The 9,474-nt window shown below is 37.4% G+C and overlaps 1 long non-coding RNA gene across 1 annotated transcript; it reads right to left on the bottom strand.

Annotated features, from left to right (window-relative positions):
* Positions 7,064–9,416, bottom strand: LOC110265848. Its single transcript, XR_002352293.1, has 3 exons — positions 9,120–9,416; positions 8,837–9,040; positions 7,064–8,644 (listed from the first exon to the last, which is right to left on the bottom strand). It is a non-coding gene; the product is annotated as an uncharacterized LOC110265848 (long non-coding RNA).

Genomic DNA, 9,474 nt, shown 5'->3' with positions numbered 1-9,474 from the left:
GACTATTATATATTTCTGGAAAGCCCTGGATGTCTACTTTCCAACGCAATTGGAAGCACGCCATTTCAAGTTCTTTAGCTCCAGAAAATCCACTTTGAGTGCAGGGAGGTCAGAATCCAACAGCATCAGCAGTCCTTTTTCATTCTTTCAAGAGCCAACATATTTAACAGTCTTAAACAACAAATTCAAAAGACATATGCACTGTTCAAGCATTCATTCAGAAGACAGAAGGCATTGCCACCACATTTAACCAATTAGAATTTGTTTTATTTAAACTCGAAATTTTATTGCCTCTTATTCAAAAGATCTACTATTTTATTCATGTTTAATGATGATGAAAAAAATAAACTATAGCTTAATTGGAGATAAAATCAAATAGATACTAATTACTATTATATGACTCCTAAGGTAAAATTAAAATAAGAACAGTTATCACAGAGTTAAGGCTAAGATTAGAACTCGACAACCTTGAGGTTTGGGAAGTGGATGTTCCTCTAGTTTGTGAGGTGCTTGGTCCTTTAAATCACGCCCTTGCTCCTCTTGGAGTGGGTTGTTTTCCTTTAGGGGCCATGATCTTAGTGATCACGGATAAGCACACCAAACTTAGAGCTTTGCGAAAGGATTCTCTGTTGGTTTAGAAACTATACTTACAACGCGATTATTTTTATAAAAATTCTTTACCGGCAGAAATCAGTTCGTCAAAATGGTGCCGTTGCCGGGGAATTGCAAACGTGTGCCTTATTATTGGTTGTTATAAATATTTTCTTTTACCTGTTTATTTGTTTTTATTTTTTTGTTTTTAATTTTTATTAGTTACTATGAATTCTCACCTCCGTTGCTTTGAGTTTGGTTCTAATAATGTTGAAAGGAATGGAAGCTATAACAGGAACATGCATCAAGGTCAAAACAATCAGAGATGGACAGAGCCACGAGGATCTGATCAACCCTTTATGCAACAACACCTTCCAAACTACCATGGACGACGACCATTCAACAATGCATGTCGAGACAATAGTTATGGTGGACCCTTTCGTGATAACCATCACCCACCAATTTACTACCGTCAAGAGCCATTCCGAGGTGCATACCAACATGATAGATATGGTAGAACCCCTTGTAATTACCGACAAGTCCCACCATATGCCTATGAACCACCTCCTCAACACAACTTTGAACCACCACACTCACAAGCCAACTACCACCATTCACCTCCATATGACCCTAACCCTTACCCACCCCAATTCTAACCCAATTACTCCCAAGAACCACCACCTCCCTATGTACCATGTCCATATCCATTACCCCAAGAATCAAGGGAGCAACTCAAGGAAACATTTGAAAAATTTCATGCCACACTTCACCAATTGAATCAAGCGATAAATCGACTGCCTTCCCGACGTTCGGACACTTAAGGAACCCCCATGACTTTATGTGGGCAATCTAATGAAGAACGCAACATGAAGGAGATACTAGAAACTCCAATGGACAGTAAAGAGCATGATTTGTACTGGAACAAGTAGAGGAAGCTGAAATTGTCGAAGAAGAAGAAGAAGAGGTTAAAGACTTGGGAGATGCAGAACCTCCATGGGAAAGTCCAGTCATAGAACCTCCTTCCAAGACATTTGAATTTAATGCCAAAGAGGGTGTACAACCTCCAAGGCATTTCATGGCTAAAGACTTTGAAGAGGTTGATCAAGAGATGGAGATTAAAGAAGAAGAAGCACAACCTCCCATGCCCTTAGAAAGCAATGAAGAGGAGATTGAATTGGAAGAAAGCTACCAAGAGGAAGAGGTTGAAATTGAAGAAGCTTACAATGAGGTGGAAGTTGTCCAAGAAGAGCACAAGGGAGTGGAGCTTAAAATCACCTTGCCAAAGTTGCTGGAGACCTCTCCCCAAAGGCCATTACCACCCAATACAACATTCAAGTGGGTAAAATTCATATCCATTAGCTTTCTCATTCCACTTGAATATGGTTTACTTGAGACAGATGGTCAACTTAGAGCTCTTTGTGGCTATAAGAGCAAGAGGAAGATGGTTAGTGGTAAGAGTTGTCTTGCAAGGTTCATTATGGTTGCATGTTCCAAATTGAAGTACAAGGGTTAGCATAATTCTCAATTAATTGGGTTTAGGAGGATGTTTGGGTGCCTAAATGAGAATTCTAAGGCTGAACCACCCGGATGGAATCATCATGATCCACTTGAAGACGGGTGTAGAAACAAGATTTGGGATCCAGGCATACATGAGGATCCACTTTGGGAGCTCAAAGCTTGTGAAGAACTCCATCTAGGCTTGAGAAATTTACTTTGTATTGATAGAGCTTATTGGAAGTCCAAGCATTGGTGGAAGTTTCAAGACGAGTTCAAGCACAAGCCACCATGACAAGGAGCTCACCAAATGTCCAACTTAAGGACTTTAACTAAAAGTGCTAGGTGGGAGACAACCCACCATGGTATATTCTTTCCTTTTTATTCCTAGTTTATTTTATTTTATTTTAATTTTATTAGTGTCGTTCATAATGTTTAAATTAGCATTTACATACTGCATTCTGCATTTTGCATAATCAAAAAAAAAAAAACCACGCACGCGATGCGTAAACGTCGCTGACGCGTCCGTGTCGCAAGTGCGTTAGGAAGAAAAGCAATTTGAACAGAAAGTCACGCGAAAGCGTGGTTGGAGGCGTGCCTTAGGCACAACCATGCCCAAGTGACCGCGTCAATGACGCATCCGCGTCGTTTGGAAAATAGCCCTCCCACTCGTTCGCGTCACCCACGCGAACGCGTGCCCCTAAAAATCGACGTAAAAGAGGTGTATGGAAGCTAGTTGCAATGGAGCTGGGCTGGAATGATGCTGAAAGCCCCAGTCCCATCATGCGACCGTGTACCCCACGCGGCCGCGTCGTCCTCCAAAAATGGCCATCCACGCGATCGCGTCAATCACGCGATCGCGTCACCTAAATATTTTGGCAAAATGAGTTTGAGACAGAGAGTTGCGCGAACGCGTCGCGGCCCTCGCGCCCTTCGCACAAATTAAGTCACGCGACCGCGTGAACCACGCGTTCGCGTCACCTGAACTTATCACACACCACGCGATCGCGTGTCCCACGCGTCCGCGTCATATGCGACGCACAACTTATCCATATCAGCCAAGATATCTTATCTTTTTTTATCCCAAATCCTAATTTCTTTCTTCTTCTTTCTTCTTTCTTTCTTTTCTTCTCCCCCTCTACTCTTCTATCCCTTTAATTTAATGCATTTATTTGTTCTTTTTTCTTCTCAATTTCATCTTAGCTTAATTTCTTTTGGTTTCTTTTTCAATCCTTTTTCATGCATTTTTATGTTGGTGTTAGAGTTTTATTTGGATAGTACCTTATTTTACTTGAGCCTGTGGCTATTCTGAGGAGAGATTTGACAATTGACATTTACTTATGGCTCTCATATACATTTGGATTACATTATTTTCATCCCTATTTTAACTTGCACACCCAGTGTTTGTGAAAAAGCTTTTATGACATTTTGAATCTTATTTTATTTTACTCTTTCACTTACATACCTCTTTTTCACAACACTTGTGCTCCACATGTATTTGGGATTATCATTCACAATTGTCATAATTACACATGCCCTTTAATTTGGCACATTTATTACTTGATGCTTGAGCTATGCTTCTCATGCCTATTATTTGCATGTTTTTACCCTCTTGCATCTAATTATTTTGAATTGCCCTTTTTGATCTTTATTGTTGTCCTCCCTACATGTTGTAACTACCATGTAGTTGGGCTATCATCTTTCCTTTGGCATTCCTTATCACTTGGAATTTTCTCCCTTCCGGTCTTAGTTTTCTATATTTCACACTCTTCCTTTTTCTTCTTCCTTAGGCATGGGTACCAAGAAAGGAAAAGAGAAGGGCACTAACAAGACACTGGCACGGAGAGGAACCAAGAGACCTCCAGCTAAGGCGCCTCTATCTACAAGCGTCAGTTGGAGCAACCCGTCCACTTGCACATCTTAGCATGCACCGAGGACGGTGCAATCTTTAAGTGTGGGGAGGTCGATACCGACTTCCGTGGGTTAGTTATTTTCTTCTCAACACCAATGTCTTATTTTCTTTATTAGTTCATTGTTGCATCTGCATATTTGATTACATGTTTTTTTGATTTTATGCATTTAGTTACTACTTGGTTGAAGTAATATTTTCTTTTTCAAGAAATTTTTATAGTATTTTACTAATTTAAATTGAAAAATTTTTTCTGTTAAAACTTGTTTGAAGTTGTATTTGGAACATAGTTTAAAAAGCTCGAACACACAAAACCTGTGAGATTTTGAGCTTATTTATATGGTTACATTATTTAACCATAAATTTTTATTCTTGTATGTTTTCTTCCCTATGATTGCAATATTTGCTTTGTTCCATTCTATATGTCCACTATTTAGTGTATTTACATGCTTGCATATGATTGAGGTCATTACTTGTTTTAGCTCACTTTTCCCAAATAAGCCTACCCTTTTATGTCATCCTTGTTAGCCACTTTGAGCCTTTTTAATCCTATTTATTATATATTTTACCACATTACTAGCCTTAAGCAAAAAAAAATTAAATATCCTAATTGAATCTTTGATTAGCTTAAGATAGAAATTGTGTGTTAATTAAGTATGGGAGAATTGTGGAACATGGGTTAAAAAGGGAATGTGTTATGTTTTGATAAAATATTGAAAATTTAGGTACCTACTCATGTGAGACTAGAAAAATTAAAAATCCATGTGCATTGATAAGTTATGTTTATTTTTCTATTTAAAAAAAATAAAAATAAAAAAAATCCAAAAAAATCCAAAAAGAATATTCAATAAATAAGCAAATAAATAAGGGGACAAAATTACTCCAATGTTAAGTTTAATAAAAGATCAATGCATATGGGATAAAATTAAAGAAAAATTTCGTACATGAGTATGTGATGCAAAAGTGAGAATTATGGGTAGCTAGGCATGAATTAGAATTATATAGAGTATATGTATGTTAGGTGAAAGCTTAGGTTAATTAAAGATTCAATTTATAGCTCACTTAGCCATATATATACCCTCACCCTTACCTTAGCCCCATTACAACCTTGAAAAGACCTCATGATGTTTGCATTAGTACATTAAATACTTGTTGATTGGTTAGATGAAGAACAAAGTTTAGAAAGCATGACTAGAGAAGAGTAGAGTGATTAACCCTAGACACTTGAGAGATTAGAGTGATATACACTACCAGTGAGGGTTCAATGCTTGATTCTATGTTCCCTGCTTTCATGAGCTATCTTCTTACAAGTTTACTTATCTTTTATTGTATAATTTGAATTAGTGAAATCTGATTTATGTTTGTCTTGAAGAGCTTATTTACTTTTAACCAAGTAGGTAGAAACATTTTGCATGTAGTTGCATTCATATAGATAGGTTGCATTTCATACATTCTACCATTCCTCTTCACTCCTGTATAGCTTCTCTTGAGCTTAGCATGAGGACATGCTAATGTTTAAGTGTAGGGAGGTTGATAAACCGCTATTTCATGGTTTATCTTATGCTCAATTGAGTGGTTTTTATCAACTCTTTACCCACTTATTCATACTATTTGCATGCTTTTACTTTTTCCTTCCGGATTTTGTACTATGATTGAAAATATGCCTCTTTGGCCTTATATTTGCTAACATTAATCCTCTCTTATTACCATTCGATGCTTTGATATGTGCATTAAGTGATTTTAGAGATTACAGGGCAAGAATGACTTAGAGGATGGAAAGGAAGCATGCAAAAGTGGAAGGAATACAAGAAATTGAAGAAATTGCTAAGTTGTCCAGCCTGACCCTCTCGCACTAAAACGATCATAACTTGAGTTACAGAGGTCCAAATGACGCGGTTCCAGTTGCGTTGGAAAGCTAACGTCCAGGGTTTCGAAATTATATATAATTTGCCATAGTGGCCATACAGATAGGCGAACAAGACTAGTTAACCTCAATCCAAATGTCCTAATCAACTCACTAATGGAATTAGCAAGAGATTAGAGTCAATAGAAATCATATTAACTAACAACTCTAGATCACCAATCTAAATTGGGTATTAATGACTCAAGATTGCCCAATTACTCTTCCCAAGCCAAGAATGCTCAAAATCTACTCTAAAACCCAACCAAGCATTTTGTCAAACACTTGGTGGGTATAAAAGGAAAGCATGGTAAAAGTGCAAGAATAATAAATCTACCAACTACCAATTGCAAGAAAAGTAAATCACAACTCAATTCAACAATAAAAGAAACATCATCATTAAATTTCATCAAATGTAAACAAGATCCAACATGAGTGTTCATAGACATAAAAGAGATATAAAAGTAAAATTGACAAAAGAACTAAGAAGAATAGAGTAGTAGAAACAAGAAATTGTAAAGGAAACAAGATGAAATCAAGAAATCATGCCTAGATCTAAGATGGATTAACCTAACCTAATTCTAGAGAGAAGAGGGAGCTTCTCTCTCTAGAAACTAACCTACATGATGCTAATGCTACCAACAATTGCTCTCCCCCTTGCCCAAGCTTGAATTCTGCATGAAATAGTATTAGAAATGAGTTGGGTTGGGCCCAAAGTGCTTCAAAAATCGCCCCCAGCGATTTCATCTTTAATGGGCCACGAGCAGCATCGGCGCGCACGTGTACATGGCGCGTGCGCGCCCTTATACGCGAAGTAACATATGACAAATTTTATATCATTTCGAAGCCCCAGATGTTAGCTTTCCAACGCAACTGAAACTGCCTCATTTGGACCTCTGTAGCTCAAGTTATGATCGATTGAGTGTGAAGAGGTTAGGCTTGACAGCTTTACGGTTCCTTCATTTCTTCATGAGTTCTCCCACTTTGCATGCTTTTCTCCTCACTTCTTCTATCCAATACTTGCCTTATGGACCTGAAATCACTCAACAAACATATCAAGGCATCGAATGGAATTAAAGTGAATTAAATTTAGCTATTTTAAGGCCTAAAAAGCATGTTTTCACATTTAAGCACAAATCAAGGGAGAATTGCAAAACCATGCTATTTTATTGAATAAATGTGAGAAAATTTGATAAAATCTCCCAAATTAAGCACAAGATAAATCATAAATTCGGGGTTTATCAATGTACGGCTAAATTCTTTCAATTCTACTAGAGTTTAGTAGGGGGATATTTTTAAGGCTGTCCGCAGTTTCTTTGTTAGTGGTAGACTACTAAAGAGGTTTAACCATACACAAATCTGTCTCATTCCTAAGATTCTTGATGCAAGGATATGACACAGGTTAGACCCATCAACCTTTCCTCAGTTGTGTATAAGATTATTTCTAAAGTACTAGTCCATCGGTTACAGAAATTTATAACTTCGCTGATCAGCCCTAATCAAAGTCCCTTCATTAAGGGTAGATTGATCTCAGACAATGTCCTAGTCGCTCATGAATGTATGCACTATCTAAAGACAAAGAAGAGGGGCCTATCGAGTGAAATGGTTGTTAAATTGGATATGAGTAAAGCATATTATCGTATTGAGTGGCATTTTCTTTGGTTCATTTTGGAGAAGTTGGGATTTGAATCTAGGTGGATTGGTTGGATACAAGAGGCGGTGACTACAGTTTCTTACTATGTCGTTGTTGAACCTTTTGGTTTTTTTTAAACCAAATAGAGGTATTCGTCAAAGAGACCCTCTATCTCCCTACCTTTTTTTTCTATGCAGAAGGATTATCCTTTTTACCAAACAAGGCAGAGCAAAACAGTCTCATTGAAGGTATTCAGATCAACCAAAGATGTCCTACTGTTAATCATTTATTGTTTGTGGATGACTCAATCCTTTTTTGCAAAGCGTCAGAAAACAGTTGTGAAAATATTCTCAATCTTCTTCAGTCATACGAGGGATTCAGTGGCCAAAAATTTAATTTGCATAAATCAACTCTATTCTTTAGTAATAATACTCCTCCCGCTACTCGATTACTAGTGACTTGAAAATTGGAAATTGTTCATATTAGTGCACAGGATAAATATGTGGGTCTTCCATCTACAGTCCAAAATAAAAAAAAGGCCACCTTCGGAGAAATCAAGGACAAGGTGAGGAAGCGAGTTCAAGGGTGGAAAATAAAACTTCTCTCCTCTGCAGGCAGGCATGTTCTAATCAAAACTATTGGGGAGGCTATCCCAAATCATTCATTATCATGTTTCCGTCTTCCTGACACTTTAATTAGGGAGATTCACAACATACTCTCCCAATTTTGGTGGAGTAAAAAAGGTACAGAGCGAAAAATGGCATGGATTAGTTGGGATACTATGACAAGACTGAAATTGGAAGGTGGACTAGGTTTTAAGGACCTAGAGGCTCAGAATTTGGCGCTATTAGCAAAACAATGTTGGAAAGTTGTCTCTCAGCCACAATCACTCCTATCTAGACTCCTCAAAGGTAAATATTTTCGATACATTTCTATAATGAATGCAGAGATCAGAACAATACCTTCGTGGAGGTGGCGTAGCATATTGGAAGGGTATAAGGTTGTTGAAAATGGGCTAGTTTGGCGAGTTGGTGATGGGTCCAGTATCCGAATCTTCAGTGATTCTTGGCTTGCTCCTCCACATCTTTATGTTGTTACTTCATCTGAAATTTCTAATCTACAAAATCAACCACTGTTGATGGTCAAAGACTTAATACTTTCTAATGGTCAGTGGAATCAAACACTAATTAGAAGTATTTTTTCTGAGGGCACTAGTCAGCGTGTGCTAGTAACAACAATTGGGGGTGCAGAAGATAAAATTTATTAGACCCTTAATAAAAGTGGTTTGTATGAATTGAGTAATGGGTACCATGTGACTTATGGATTCTCGCATCCTCCCATTGAATTTTGTCCAGAGATTATGACACAATGAAATTTGTGGCGAGAACTGTGGAAATTGAAAATCCCAAGGAAGATTAAGATTTTTCTCTGGAGAGACTTCCATGAAAAGCTTCCAGTGCTGCAAAAGTTTCATCATCGCATCCCATCAATTCAACCTATCTGCCGAAGATGTCTACAATTTCCAGAAATAATCAATCATTGCATCTTTCATTTTGTAAAATCAAAGAAAATTTGGTCAAAAATGGGCTTACCAGCTACTAGAAGGAGTACCGAAGACTATAATTTCTATGTTGAGTAGAACTTGAGAATGGAAGTCTTGTGTATCCAACTCAATAGCTCCTCTCAGAGAATGATAATGGTAGGTTCATCTTTGATAATGTATCAACTAGTGTGGAAGAAATAATGGCGTCGACTTTGAAACTGCAGAAAGAACTTCAACAAATTCTCACTTCTTAATTGATGAGCACTTTACTTTTTTATCTCTTATTAAATTATTATATGATGTTATCTCTATAGTAGAGCGTTGGGAATTTCTTTTTTTTTTTTATTTGTCCTATGTATAGACACCTATATGTTTCTTTCATGTCATTAATGAAATTATCTGAT

Source organism: Arachis ipaensis, chromosome B08, assembly GCF_000816755.2.
Source record: "Arachis ipaensis cultivar K30076 chromosome B08, Araip1.1, whole genome shotgun sequence".
Classification (NCBI taxonomy): domain Eukaryota; kingdom Viridiplantae; phylum Streptophyta; class Magnoliopsida; order Fabales; family Fabaceae; genus Arachis; species Arachis ipaensis.
This window is presented reverse-complemented; position numbering and strand designations above follow the sequence as displayed.